At 39.9% G+C, this 13,858-nt stretch overlaps 1 protein-coding gene and 1 long non-coding RNA gene across 2 annotated transcripts in view; one reads left to right on the forward strand and one right to left on the reverse strand.

The window, feature by feature from the left end:
• Window positions 1-13,858, forward strand: part of LOC114574049 (coxsackievirus and adenovirus receptor-like) — a 253,603-nt gene that overhangs the window by 51,439 nt on the left and 188,306 nt on the right. The window lies entirely within an intron of this gene.
• On the reverse strand, window positions 80-13,806 carry LOC114545299 (uncharacterized). The gene is made up of 5 exons (XR_003690866.1): window positions 13,766-13,806; window positions 12,343-12,519; window positions 11,973-12,044; window positions 4,151-4,246; window positions 80-435 (listed from the first exon to the last, which is right to left on the reverse strand). It is a non-coding gene; the product is annotated as an uncharacterized LOC114545299 (long non-coding RNA).

Consider the following 13,858-nt stretch of genomic DNA (forward strand, 5'->3'; position numbering starts at 1 on the left):
TCCATCTGTCAGAGATATGAAACCCACAGAACCACACGAGGAAAACAACTGCTGACACCAGAGTTTATTGATCCTGCACAGAAACAAGCTCATTAATACAATATATAAATATCAGTAAATAGTTATTATTATTAGACTCTGTTCAGTTGATATTTGTTGGTGTTGTGAACCGTACAAAACACTAATAGGGGAAGTATTTTTTGCACAATCCTATTGAAAGAACGCAAACATGCTCTAAATATAAGAGGATTGTCTCTTTGCTGCTGCAATAATGTCATTTAGCTTTAATAAGAAATCAAACAGATGAATGTGGCGAGGTGTGAGGGTCTCTGGGGACCAGTGATTGGCCGGCTGGACTCCACTGGTTGGACTGGTGTGATGGTGTTCAGGTCTACCTCAGTGAGGAGTAGAGGACCTCTGGATCTGCTGGAGGATCTGAACACAAACAGTTCAAACACAATGAGAAACTGTTGGAGACAAACTCCATAAGCAGGGCAACAGTGAGTTTATATTATATTATATATATATCTTCCATGTTTTTTAGCAGCATTTAATGAACACCATTACCATAAGCCCACAAAGGAAATATTATGCATACATTTCAAAACACATTTGTGCTGTTTTATCTCAAAGGTAAATCATAGAATAGTAAATGTAAAATGTAAAATATTTTTCTCAGAAATGTAAAAGCGAAGTTAAAATACTTAAAACTGTACTGAATTAAAATAACGAGTTAAAAATGCTTTTATTTTGGCGGTTAGTTCAGACATGTCTTTAATAACAGACAAACAAAAGAGACAGAGACTGCAAGACTAACTTTAAAAGACCATGTGAAGATACAGTCCAGGCCAAAAGTTTGGACACACCTTCTCATTCAATGTGTTTCCTTTTTATTTTCATGACTATTTACATTGTAGATTCTCAGTGAAGGCATCAAAACTATGAATGAACACATATGGAATTATGTACTTAACAAAAAAGTGTGAAATAACTGAAAACATGTCTTATATTGTTTCTTCTTCGTCAAATAGCCCTTACACAGCCTGGAGGTGTGTTTGGGGTCATTGTCCTGTTGAAAAATAAATGATGGTCCAACTAAACACAACCCGGATGGGATGGCATGTCGCTGCAGGATGCTGTGGTAGCCATGCTGGTTCAGTATGCCTTCAATTTGGAATAAATCCCCAACATTGTCACCATCTCACCTCCTCTTCCATGCTTCATGTATGTAGAATCCATCTGTTCACCTTTTCTGCGTCGCACAAAGACACGGCGGTTGGAACCAAAGATCTCAAATTTGGACTCATCAGACCAAAGCACAGATTTCCACTGGTCTAATGTGCATTCCTTGTGTTTCTTGGCCAAAACAAATCTCTTCTGCTTGTTGCCTCTCCTTAGCAGTGGTTTCCTAGCAGCTACTTGACCATGAAGGCTTAAGTTTAGCTAACGCATACTAGCATTGGTGTAGCTAAACACCGAGTATAAACACAGCCGTGAATTAGCGTGGAATGTAGACTGGTCGGCATTTAACAGTCACAAGCTCCACCAGCAGTTAGCAGCTAGTTGGATTTCATTTCTGCACCAGTCCGTGTTAACACAGCCCACTTCCACGGGACGGCGAGAGCAGCCTGGTAGCTGGATGTCCCGGTGCCGGTACACTGTTGTTCAGCCAGGTTTCAAAAAGAGGATTGATGGGACAGGTGGCCGGCTAGCGTTAGCTTTCCATCTAGCCGATGAGGATGTCCCCTAGCCGGCTAGCGGCATGGAGCGACAACCGCTGGTCTCCGTGCAGGCGAAGCTCACGTAGTGTGCCGAGTATTCCGTCTGTAATAACGTTTCCTGCATATTCTCCGATCTGTACCAATGTATCCAGGTGGTACACACGTCCGATAGTTTGAATGCAGATAATGTTGTAAATGTTTGCTGCTGAAAACAGAGAGCCTGTTTAGCGAAGCTTCAAGATGGCTGACAGTCGTTTCCATTCGGAATACCTCGGCCAGACTCGGCAGTCCAACCCCCTGTGGGCGGGTTAAAACATGCGGAAGTAGCTCCTATACTGGCTGTCACTACCCAAAGTGAGTAGAGTGCAGTTTTGAGTTGCCCATGCTCAGATTTAAACTGTTTACGGCATAACGTGTCTTACTGAAATTGGTGAAATCTGTAAAATAATAAACTTTTCTCTTTACATACAATAACAGAAGATGGAAATCATTTCAAAAACGTTTTAGCTATATGATTGTTTGCTAACGTTAGCTCAAAATGCCATTCAAGTGACAGCCTTTGTTGTGTTTGATTGCTAACTTGTAGCTAGCAGTCATTTAAAAAACATTTTAGCGATCTATGATTGTTAGATTGCTAACGTTAGCTAAACACGCCGTTAGCATCTAGTATGCTACTTGATTGCTAACGTTACCTCAAACCATAGACAGTATGCTCAAAATGCCGTTAGCATCTAGTAGGCTACTTGATTGCTAACGTTAGCTCAAAATGCCTTTAGCATCTTGTAGGTTACTTGTCGCAAAAGTGACACATGCGCAACTCACATCTTCACTCATCGCAAAGTGACGCATTAGCAACTCAAAACTGCACTCTAATCACTTTGGGTAGTGACACTGGCTGTAGTCCTTTGCCTCTGGCCAAAAAATCTTCCGATGACGCAAAAATCTTAATTTTACGTCATCAGAAGATTTTTTCCAGACCCCCAATGCAGAGATCTCTCGTCTCAGGGGGACATGAGGGAGGGAAGCACGGCCATTCAGAAACACTACCGGGTTTCTACTGATACAAAGCTGAATGCTAAATCGGTGAAGTATCCCTTTAACATAGGGGTGTCTATACTTATGCTCCCTGTATTTTGAGGAAGAACATTTATTTATTTACGATACATTATTCATTCACAAAGAAAATTGGTGTCCTTAAAGGTTGGATTTTTCCAATTTTTTTTTTAATTAAGGCATCAATATCAATATCCAAAAGATGATTTTTTTATTCCGGTGAAACTGACTGTTTACTGTTCTAAATGAATGCGCGACATTAAATCAAAAAGGAAATGTGGATTTATTATTTCCAGCTCGTCCTCTGAACACCACCGGATGGCGCTAAAACAAAAAGGCTGCAAGAAGTAAGTTCTACTGGCCCTCTGGACGGACTTTGTTTCACAGTGAATAACGTTATCTCTCATCCCGTTCACTGTTCAGCTCGCTGCTTCAGGCTGCGGCCGACAGTAACGTTACACATCGCGGATCAAATTCTTCGTAAAAGTCGTTATATTGTTTTGGGGACAATGACATGGCTGCATAGCTAGCTTGTCTTGTTGTTCAACATACTGTCAAATTATTTGTACTGATGCCAACTGTACACAATGTTATTGACTTTGGATCTTGCTAGCTGGATCTCTCTCTGGAAAATCAAATAAAATACACATCACATTACTGCAGGTACTGATATAACACTTGTCATATAAAGAATATGTATACTGCTCTAGGATTATTTTTCATGGAGAATAATTATTAGAGTTGTTATGGGCATGGCTGCAGGTTTTTATACCTGGTCTGAACAAATAGCAAATGGTCGACCACAAAGCTGCTTGCAGAGGCTGTAGAGAGAAACCTCACCAGTGTCACATGACAGTTCACTAGAATCAACAGGAGGAAGTGGCTGCTGTGGTTTTACACGCAGAGTGGAATAAAAAACAAAACTAGACGATTATTAGTCATCAGTTTGAGATGCAGAAAATGAAATATCTTTGTTCTGCCAAGTCTGTCTCCTCTTCTATATCCAAACTTATATCCTACCTTTGAGACAGGGTGAATTTTTATATTCTTTGTTAGATTTTTATAGTCTGTTGTCATCTTAAAGTATTAATCCAGTGGTATTTTACATGTCATCTTATTCGGAATATTGTCTTTTTTTACAGAATAAGGGAAAAAAACAGAATACTTTGCATATAAAGATGGTCCCTGTTGCACTGGATGACATGTTTCTTCATCAGTATGAACAGACACTGTAGTTCATTCACAAATACTCACTAGAACACCAGATGAGGATTAATCCGCTAATGAAAATAGTCCCTAACAAAGACAATATTTTCTCCCTTTTAGTTGGTAAGAAAATCGTTTCTAGTGATGGAGACATAGAAAAGCAGCCATACCTCTCTTCCTGTTTGATTTCTTGTCTTTGATCACTATTTGTCCATAACAGACGTCTCCTGTTCTCACTCCGGAGTAGATTGCAGCAGGATCACTCTCTGGAAAAGAAATGACATTTATTATTTAACTTTTACTAAAATCAATAATACTATTTCCCATAGTATTAGAAAAGGACTAAATAAATAGTTGATAAAATATAGCAGCAAATATCAGAATATAGCTTTAAGACAGAAGTGTACAAAGTTTACTAGTTAAGGGGAAGTAAAACTTAAAATGTTATGAGAATATTAGATAGATAGATAGCAGTGTTGGGAGTAACGCGTTACAAAAGTAACGCAATTACAGTAATGTATTCCCTTTTTGCTGTAACGCAGTAATATAACGCATTACTAATTAAATTTCGGTAATATTATTACCCGTTACAATCTCAGTAACGCGAGTTACAACGCATTTTAACGCAACATTTTTTAAGAATTTCCCAACACCGCGAAGCATTCACAGGAAAAAAAGCCGTGAGTATTATTTCATAACATCTGTGTCCCAACAGGTGACGGTACGTCAGCTCGGACAGCTGTGTGTCCGAGCCGCTGACAGATTTAAACATGTCGGGAATTAATGTTTAGTCTTGCTTACACGTAAATCATTGCAGTTTATCAGCCGTGGAGAGTAACTCTGTAGTGGAATGGCTTGGCGACCAAAAACGTTTGTCCTCTACTGTGACCATTTACTGTTCAATATGTTTCCGTCATGAACGGTAATAATTATTACAGTTGTAGTTTAACAAACAAGAAAGTGAGCGACTTAGCTTGACGGACATGTTGCATCCATAGGTTATTCATCAACAACATGCATTACAGTTGCATCTCAGTAAGCTAGCAAGAGTACACAAGGTACACAACCGACAACTTCCGTGTAGGCTACTTCAAAATAAAAGCACTTCCTGTGACAGTTCGCAGTAAAACTAAATTACTGTTAAACAAATAAGGTTGTGTACCTTTTCACATATCAGTTGTAAATCAAGTACTGTAAATAATGTAACTAGTGAGTTTTAATCACACTATAATTGACAATTTCCTTTAGACTGTTTTAAACTAAACAACATGAATTTCTTATTCAAGTGCTTTAAACAAACATTTTACAACAATGCCGTACTTCAATACAACTGTAAGGTACTTTTAATTGAGTATTTTCATTTTCTCCTACTTGCCTATTGTACGTTTTACTCATCTATTTTTTATAGTTTTAGTTACTTTGCATATTCATATTCATTATACAAAATATTATGAATAATCAGTGATGTATTAAAGTGGATAAAGATGAGACTTTATTGATCCAGTGGTGAAATTCACAAGCTACCTGCCAAGTCAAACTTCCGCTGTTATTTTGGTGAAAGTAACTCAAAAGTAATGCAAAAGTAGTGTAACGCATTAAAATTCAGAGACAGTAATATTGTAATATAACTAATTACTCTCAAATGACAGTAACTAGTAATCTATAATGTATTACATTTTGGAAGTAACTTGCCCAACACTGATAGATAGTCTTTATTGTCCCATAGGGATAATCATTTCCACACATCTTCCTCTTCTTTCCATAGCACAGCACCACATATAAAACACATAAAACATATAACACATATACAAAAACATCACATTAAGACACCCATATATAGACATATCAAATGTGCAAAACTTTGCAAGGCAACTGAGATGGTGGTTATAGTATTATAGTTTGTTTAGCATTGCGATAGCGGTGGGGACAAAACTTCTTTTGAAATAGGTTTTAGTCCAGTTTAGTGCTCTGTATCTGCGGCTGGATGGAAGTAGTATGAAGAACTGATTCAGGGGATGGTCTGTGTCAGCTGCTATGGAACGTGCAAGGCGTGTGATGGCTGTATCATTCATGTGTGATAGGCTAGGTGTGCGGAGACCAATTATCTTAGAGGCTATATGTGTGATTTTAGTGAGTTTGTTTTTGCAGATGGCAGTTAGTATTGTGTAAAAACATGGTGAGCAGTACAACAGTGTGGGTTGGATAATGCTTTTGTAGAGTAGGAGCAGGAGGTGTGGAGCAACAGAAAGGGCTTTCAGTTTGCGGATGACATGTAGTCTTTGTTGTGCGTGTTTCTGAATGTTAGTGACATGTTCCTTAAAGTTGAGCTTATTGTCCATAGTGAGTCCCAGATATGTGAAACTGCTGACCAGTTCAACTGGTTGGCCATAGATGTTGGTATGGTTCAGTCCAGGTGGTGATTTAGATGTGTAGATGACCAGTTCTTTTGTTTTATCTATGTTTAGTTGAAGGTAATTGTCCTGACACCATTGGGAAAACTGTGAAATTGTGTCCTGGTACACTGTGACAGAGTTGTTGTTGTTGTTGTTGTTGTTGAGTAATCCAACTATAGCAGTGTCATCAGCATATTTGTAGTAGGTAGTGACGGTTGAAGAGCTATTGCAGTCATTGGTGTACAGGGTGTAGAGAAAAGGGCTCAGAACACAGCCCTAGGGGCTCAAGTGTTGGTGATGATGGTTGATGATGTTGTTGATCCAATTCTCACGGTCTGTGGTCTGTTGCTGAGGAAGTTATGGATCCAGTGGATGAGAGGTGAGGGGATGTTGAGGTGATGTAATTTTTTGATGAGCTGGTGACATTGGATTGTGTTGAAAGCAGAACTGAAGTCGATGAAAAGGACCGAAGCAAAGTTGCCATATCTGTAGATGTTGAAGGATGAGATGAAGAAGGCATGCCACTGCGTCCTCCGAACCTCGTCTGGGTCTATGCAAATTGATGTGGGTCCAGGTGTTGTCTGACGGTTGGCAGGATGAGGTGGAGGATTAATTTTTCCAGGCATTTTATGATTATGGGTGTGAGTGCAATTGGTCTATAGTGGTTGGGTTCTGAAGGGCGGGGTTTCTTTGGGATAGGGGCAATGGTTGATGTTTTCCCGAGGGTGGGTATTGAGGCTGTCCTATATGATTCCCAGAAGATGGTGTGAAAAATGGGAGACAGCTCCGTGGCACAGAGCTTCAGCACCCTTGCTGGGATGCCGTCCGGGCCTGTTGCCTTGCCAGGTTTACACCTGGCCAGCTGCTGTCGGACATCCTCCTCTGTGAAAGGGCTGTATGTGGAGTCTTGGCGAGGGAGGGCACTGAGCAAGTCCTCACATGTGGCAGAGTAGTCATTAGTGGTGCACGATATATCGGCCGCCGATATAATATCGCCCGATATAATATCGGCCGATATGGTCATTTTTTTACACATCGGTATCGTTCCGATGTCAAAATAGGGCCGATGAATAGAGCCGATGTGAATCATTCCTGTGTATTTGACGTGTGTAGGCTTAGATGTGAGTGTGTGAGAGAGCAGTAATACGCTTAACAGCGTCTATACTGCTGAAATCAGAAGAAGAAGAAGAAGAAGAAGTGTGGGCGGGGATGTTGGTTTTTGCAGACAGAATCTGCGGCGAAGTGGGACACTGGAAACTTTAGTAGACCACCGGCTCTCGGTGGGTGGGGGAGAGATGAATGTTCGGAAATAAGAGGTTGCTGTTCGGTTGCTGCGGCCCGCCGTACAGCTTAGTTTGACCAGTGGGCAGCAGCCGCGATCATGGGGGGACATTCTCAGCGGTGAAACGCAAACGGGGGCTGGACCTAGCTAGGTGGAAAGCTAACATACATACTAGCATTAGCGCTTGGTTGACTGTAAACACCTGTTTCGTATGTCGTTTTTATATATTTTAAATGTGTAACCATTACAGCCACGGTGAAATGTTGTTTGGTGTATATGGTTGAAATGACAATAAAACACATTTGGGTTGAGTTGAATGCTGCCTCACTGTCGGTCTGTAGGTGGATGTGGCTTGGGAGTAGAGTCTAAGCAGCGAAGGAAGTGCATTCTGGGATTTGGTGTCTTTCATCCATATGAGCAAAACACACATTTTCTGGCTTATCTCGGCCTAGAAGGCACCAATTTCTATAATTTCAAGGATTAGGCCTAACCTTTAAGTACTTGGCAGTTACTGTACTTCCAGTTCAGACTGCAAAAGCCAGTGTCTGTTCAGTCCAGTTTGTTCTGGCTCCATTTTCACATTTTACCTCTTTCAATACTTTTGGCTTTGGCCATTTAAGGCCTACTACTGTACTTTAAAGTTGTACAATGTTCACAGAATACAGTGACTTGGTCTCAAGTGAGTTAGATGTTTATTGTGAATACTCAGGGTTGGCTTATTCATAGTGTGAATTCAGGACACACTTGTATCCTTTTAAAAATGTATTTTTATATAAATATTTATTTTTTCTTCTGAAAATCTGATGACATGTCATATTTTGCACACATGTAAAGGTGCCCAATATCAGTGATTTCTGAAAATAAATCACAAAAGTAAAAAAAATACCTTTTGGAAAATAGTTCCTTTTTGATTATCATAAAAAATGTGTTCTATACAGAGATATCGACATCGGTAAATATCGGTATCGGTCATAACAGCAATATTAATATTGGTTATCGGTATCGGCCACAATTTTCACATCGGTGCATTACTAGTAGTCATAGGTGTCGAACCGGGCAAAAAAGCTGTTTAGGGTGTTAGCGAAGGTTAATGGGTCTGGTGCTGTGATGTGGTTCTGTTTTTGTTCCTGTCCAGTTCATATTTTGACTCTTTGGAAAGCTTTTTTTTTGTTCATGTTACTGAATTCCCGCTCCAGTTTATCTTTGTATTTCATTTTGGCTCCGATGATGTCATTTTTCGTCTGTTGAGTAGTTTGAGAGTTGCCCAGTCCTTCTGCTTGAAAGCTTTCTGTTTTTCCTTGAGATTGTGTTTGATATGGGGGGGGATCCAGGGTTTAGAATTTGGGTATATGGTGATAATTTTTGTCGGAATAGTGGTGGTGATGCAGAACTTTATGTAGTCCGTTATCATTGAAGTCCGTTCATCCAGACTTCCCTGAAAAATGCCCCAGTCGGTGCAGGCGAGAGAGCTCTGCAGCTGTGCAATGGCGTCTTTCGACCACTGGGTGATGCTGTGGGTTTGTGGCTTGATGCGTTTCAGTTCCGGTTTGTATTGCGGGAGGAGGAACACAATATTGTGGTCAGAAAAGCCGAGTGGAGGGTGAGTCGGAGCGCTGAAGGCCTCCGTTATATTACCATAACACAAGTCCAAAGTGTTCTCTTTTCTTGTGGGAACATCCACGTACTGTTGAGAAGACGGCAGTACATCAACGAGGCTGCATTTATTAAAGTCCCCCAAAATGAACGCCGGTGCCTCGGGGTACTTAGCCAGCATGGTGTTAGCCATATCGGCTAAAATCCCTGCAGCTATCTTGGTGTTAGCACTAGGTGGGATGTACGCACAAGTGATAACCACAACAGGGAATTCCCTCGGGAGGTAAAAGGGGCGCAAGGACAGGGTAAGCATCTCCACGTCTGGTGTGCAAGCCCTGTTATGGACTTTGATGTTCTCACACCACCTGTTGTTGATGTAAACTTTACTACTTTACTAATACTTACCTAGATAACATCCTAATGCATCTGCAGCATGCATTTGTTATTTGTTTATTCAAGATTGGTTGAAATTTAAGCGGTATTTCTGCGGTCTGTTATTTCTTGATAACAGACCTTTGCTAAGTATAACACACCGTTGCGATGCATAGCGTTGCCATGGACGCAGTTCTGATCAGTCTGGAGGACAGCGATCAGTCTGCTGTTTGGTTAATTTAACGGCAGCAGATTTAGTCAGCGCCTATCGCTACATCTTTAAATACAGTCAATGATCTCTACATCTTTATATACGTTCTATGATCTCTACATCTATATATACGGTCTATAATCTCTACATCTTTATATATGGTCTATGATCTCTACATCTATATATATGGTCTATAATCTCTACATCTTTATATATGGTCTATAATCTCTACATCTTTATATATGGTCTATGATCTCTACATCTTTATATATGGTCTATAATCTCTACATCTTTATATATGGTCTATGATCTCTACATCTTTATATATGGTCTATGATCTCTACATCTTTATATACGGTCTATGATCTCTACATCTTTATATACGGTCTATAATCTCTACATCTTTATATATGGTCTATGATCTCTACATCTTTATATACCGTCTATAATCTCTACATCTTTATATACGGTCTATAATCTCTACATCTTTATATATGGTCTATGATCTCTACATCTATATATACAGTCTATGATCTCTACATCTATATATACAGTCTATGATCTTTACATCTTTATAGACGGTCTATCATCTCTTCATCTTTATATACAGTCTATGATCTCTACATCTATATATACGGTCTATGATCTCTACATCTTTATATACGGTCTATAATCTCTACATCTTTATATACGGTCTATAATCTCTACATCTATATATACAGTCTATGATCTCTACATCTATATATACAGTCTATGATCTCTACATCTTTATATACCGTCTATAATCTCTACATCTTTATATACGGTCTATAATCTCTACATCTTTATATACGGTCTATAATCTCTACATCTATATATACAGTCTATGATCTCTACATCTATATATACAGTCTATGATCTCTACATCTTTATATACCGTCTATAATCTCTACATCTATATATACAGTCTATGATCTCTACATCTATATATACAGTCTATGATCTCTACATCTTTATATACAGTCTATGATATCTACATCTATATATACAGTCTATGATCTCTACATCTTTATATACGGTCTATGATCTCTACATCTATATATACAGTCTATGATCTCTACATCTTTATATACCGTCTATGATCTCTACATCTTTATATACAGTCTATGATCTATACATCTTTATATACAGTCTATGATCTATACATCTTTATATACCGTCTATGATCTCTACATCTTTATATACAGTCTATGATCCCTTCGCAGTAACTTCAGCCTAGGGACAACAACGCTAGTTAGCTCACATTGCAACATTGTGTTTACAGGTGTGTCAAATGATGTGCGTGTTTATTTGCATATAGAGCGTCCAAGTGAGATCCGACCATAAGTGGTCACGGAGGACACATTTAGTGACACATTCTGCTGCCAGGTGGGAACACACACACCTAGAGCTGTCTACTAGTGATCAGATCACTCAGGTCAGATTGTAAAGGTCAGAACGAGACCTTAGAGACTCCCAGACCCTCAGAGTTGGGAGGCATTACACTTTAACGTGATTTAACTGGACTGTTTTCCTGATTCTCCTGATGATCCAGAGTTGATTAAATGCTTCTGTGTAAGTCATCAAAGTCTCCAGAACCTTCTTCACATATGTGAATATGAGTCGTGTTGCTCCTGAGGTTTCCTTAACAACGCCATTTTACTGTTTACACAAATATATTCCCTTTCTTTAGATTTATTTTAAGTGATCATCATATACAGAGATATGTAAATTTGCAAATGTATAGTTTATATATATTTATATATATATATATATAGCATCTTAGTTGTGTGCAGACCCACACTCAGGTGAAGGGTTGCTATGAAAAACCACAGACCTGTTAGAGCTGTTTGAGCCGTTAGAGGTGTTAGAGCTGTTAGAGGTGTTAGAGGTGTTAACCACAGGGTACAAAACACCCAGACTCTCATGACAAGCACAACACACCTTATTATCTACTAAAATAGACCTTACAATGTGACTGTTGTGGACTAAAAACATTGATTTAGTTTTTAAAATATCCTTATTTTATAAAATGCTCTCTTCCCCAACCTCTCAAGACATTAAACCAAGAACAGACACACCGCCCCTGAAAGTCTTCTGAAAATCAATAAAACCATCTTTACCTCTGCTCCGTCTGATTGGCTGCTGCAGGTTACGTGATATTGTGATGTCATCATCTCCAGCTTCTACTTCAGCTGAAATAAACAAAAGTTAACATAAATCTCAATCAATTTAATCATTACAGAGACGTGCGTAAAGATGGAAACATGAGGAAGATTATGTGATAGGATCAAAAGCTCCGGAGCATGTTAAAGGGCCCTCGTGGTGACGATGGTTGGTCAACAACAGAATAGTGATGCATGAGAATACTAAGAGACGTTTGACAGTTTGAAAATATCTACTTATTTGATAAACTTCACCCCAATTTTTTAAATAGTAATATCAGTGATTTTCAACGCTGGCATGATTTGAGTCCTTTTGTCTAAAACTAACCTTTAGGTTTCCTACGGATGCATCGTCTCACCAGCAGAACCAGTAGAACCAGGAGAACCAGGAGAACCAGAACAGCGGACCACAATACGAGGTAGGAGCCAGGACTGGAGGGGGGAGGGGAAGAAGTGTTGAAGCCAGAAGAGGGGGTTGTAGGAGGACTTGTAGTCGTGGGTTTCCCTAATTATGCCCAGAAATAAAAGTAAATAGTTAACACGTTCAACCATTTTACTGTTTCTCTTTTTCTATGTGAGGCATACGACTCTGTCAAATTTCAACGTTGTGTATTATTGGAGTGAATTCCCTTGGTGTAGTTAGAGGTAGAAATATCTAATACCAGACGGTGTGTTAGGGAGCTTCCACACCTGAGCGTTTCCTTGGATAGTCCCGTTTGTCGGGTTTGGGGCGGTGTAAAAGCTCATTTGAACTTTGGTACGGACCAAAGTGCTCTAGAGTTCAGTTCACATCGTGTGAGAACGCAATCAGACACACACAGGAAGTGACCCAAAAACCAATGCATTAACTAGCCTGCAATTTCCACCTAGCACACAATTTACTGACGTATACATGATTAAAGTGACGATAACTTTCAGATCCTTAACCTATAATGAACATCATCATCATCATCATCATAATCTTCTCAAAGACCAGGTTTGGTGCATGTCACAAAGTGCAGTGTAAACACGAACAAAACCAAATAAAAAATGATGCCCCCAAATCGCAGAGTCTACCAAACTCTAAGGGCCCTATTTTAACGGTCTAAGCACCAGGCGCAGGTGCGTTTAGGGCGTGTGCAAATCCACTTTTGCGTTGTTTCGTCAGATTGTTTCCGTTTAAACATAGCCTTAGTGTCTTCATTCGTTTTGGGCGTAACATGCAATCAACCAATCAGAGATCATCTCCCATTCCCTTTAAAAGCCAGGCGCGTTTGGACCTCGGAGCATTGCTGTTATGATGGAGGATTTGCACCCTAATATTTTTATTTGTAATATTCTGCATGTGTGTGTGTGTGTGTGTGTGTGTGTGTGTGTGTGTTTGCTGCTGTGCGTCCCTGTGTGTGTAACAAGCATAGTGTGTGCGCGCTATGCACGAGCCTAGGAGCATTTTACTAATGTGCTGTTAAAATAACAATGAAATGCTGCGTTACTGACTTAAGACCAGGTTTTTGTTGACCACTTCCCGCTGCCTCAAGATAGCAATACTCCCAGAATGCACCTGAACACACCTCCCTGTACGACCAGCATGCCCATGTGCGCAAAGATGGGCGCTGGTGCATTTGCTATTTAAAACGACGTGGGCGCTGGAAGGGAAACTGACAACTGGGTCCGTCTTAAACTAGCAAAGACACTTGCTCTGCGCCGGGTGCAAGATAGGGCCCTAGGTGTGAAAGCGCCTTAAGATGAATGATGACCTTTAACCTCCTCACCTGTGACAGAGACCCAGCTGGATGGAGACTCTCCAACACTGCTGATGAGACACTTGTAGAGGCCTTCATCAGACCTGGAAACATGGGGGATGG

This window comes from Perca flavescens, chromosome 19 (assembly GCF_004354835.1).
Source record: "Perca flavescens isolate YP-PL-M2 chromosome 19, PFLA_1.0, whole genome shotgun sequence".
Taxonomy (NCBI): Eukaryota; Metazoa; Chordata; class Actinopteri; order Perciformes; family Percidae; genus Perca; species Perca flavescens.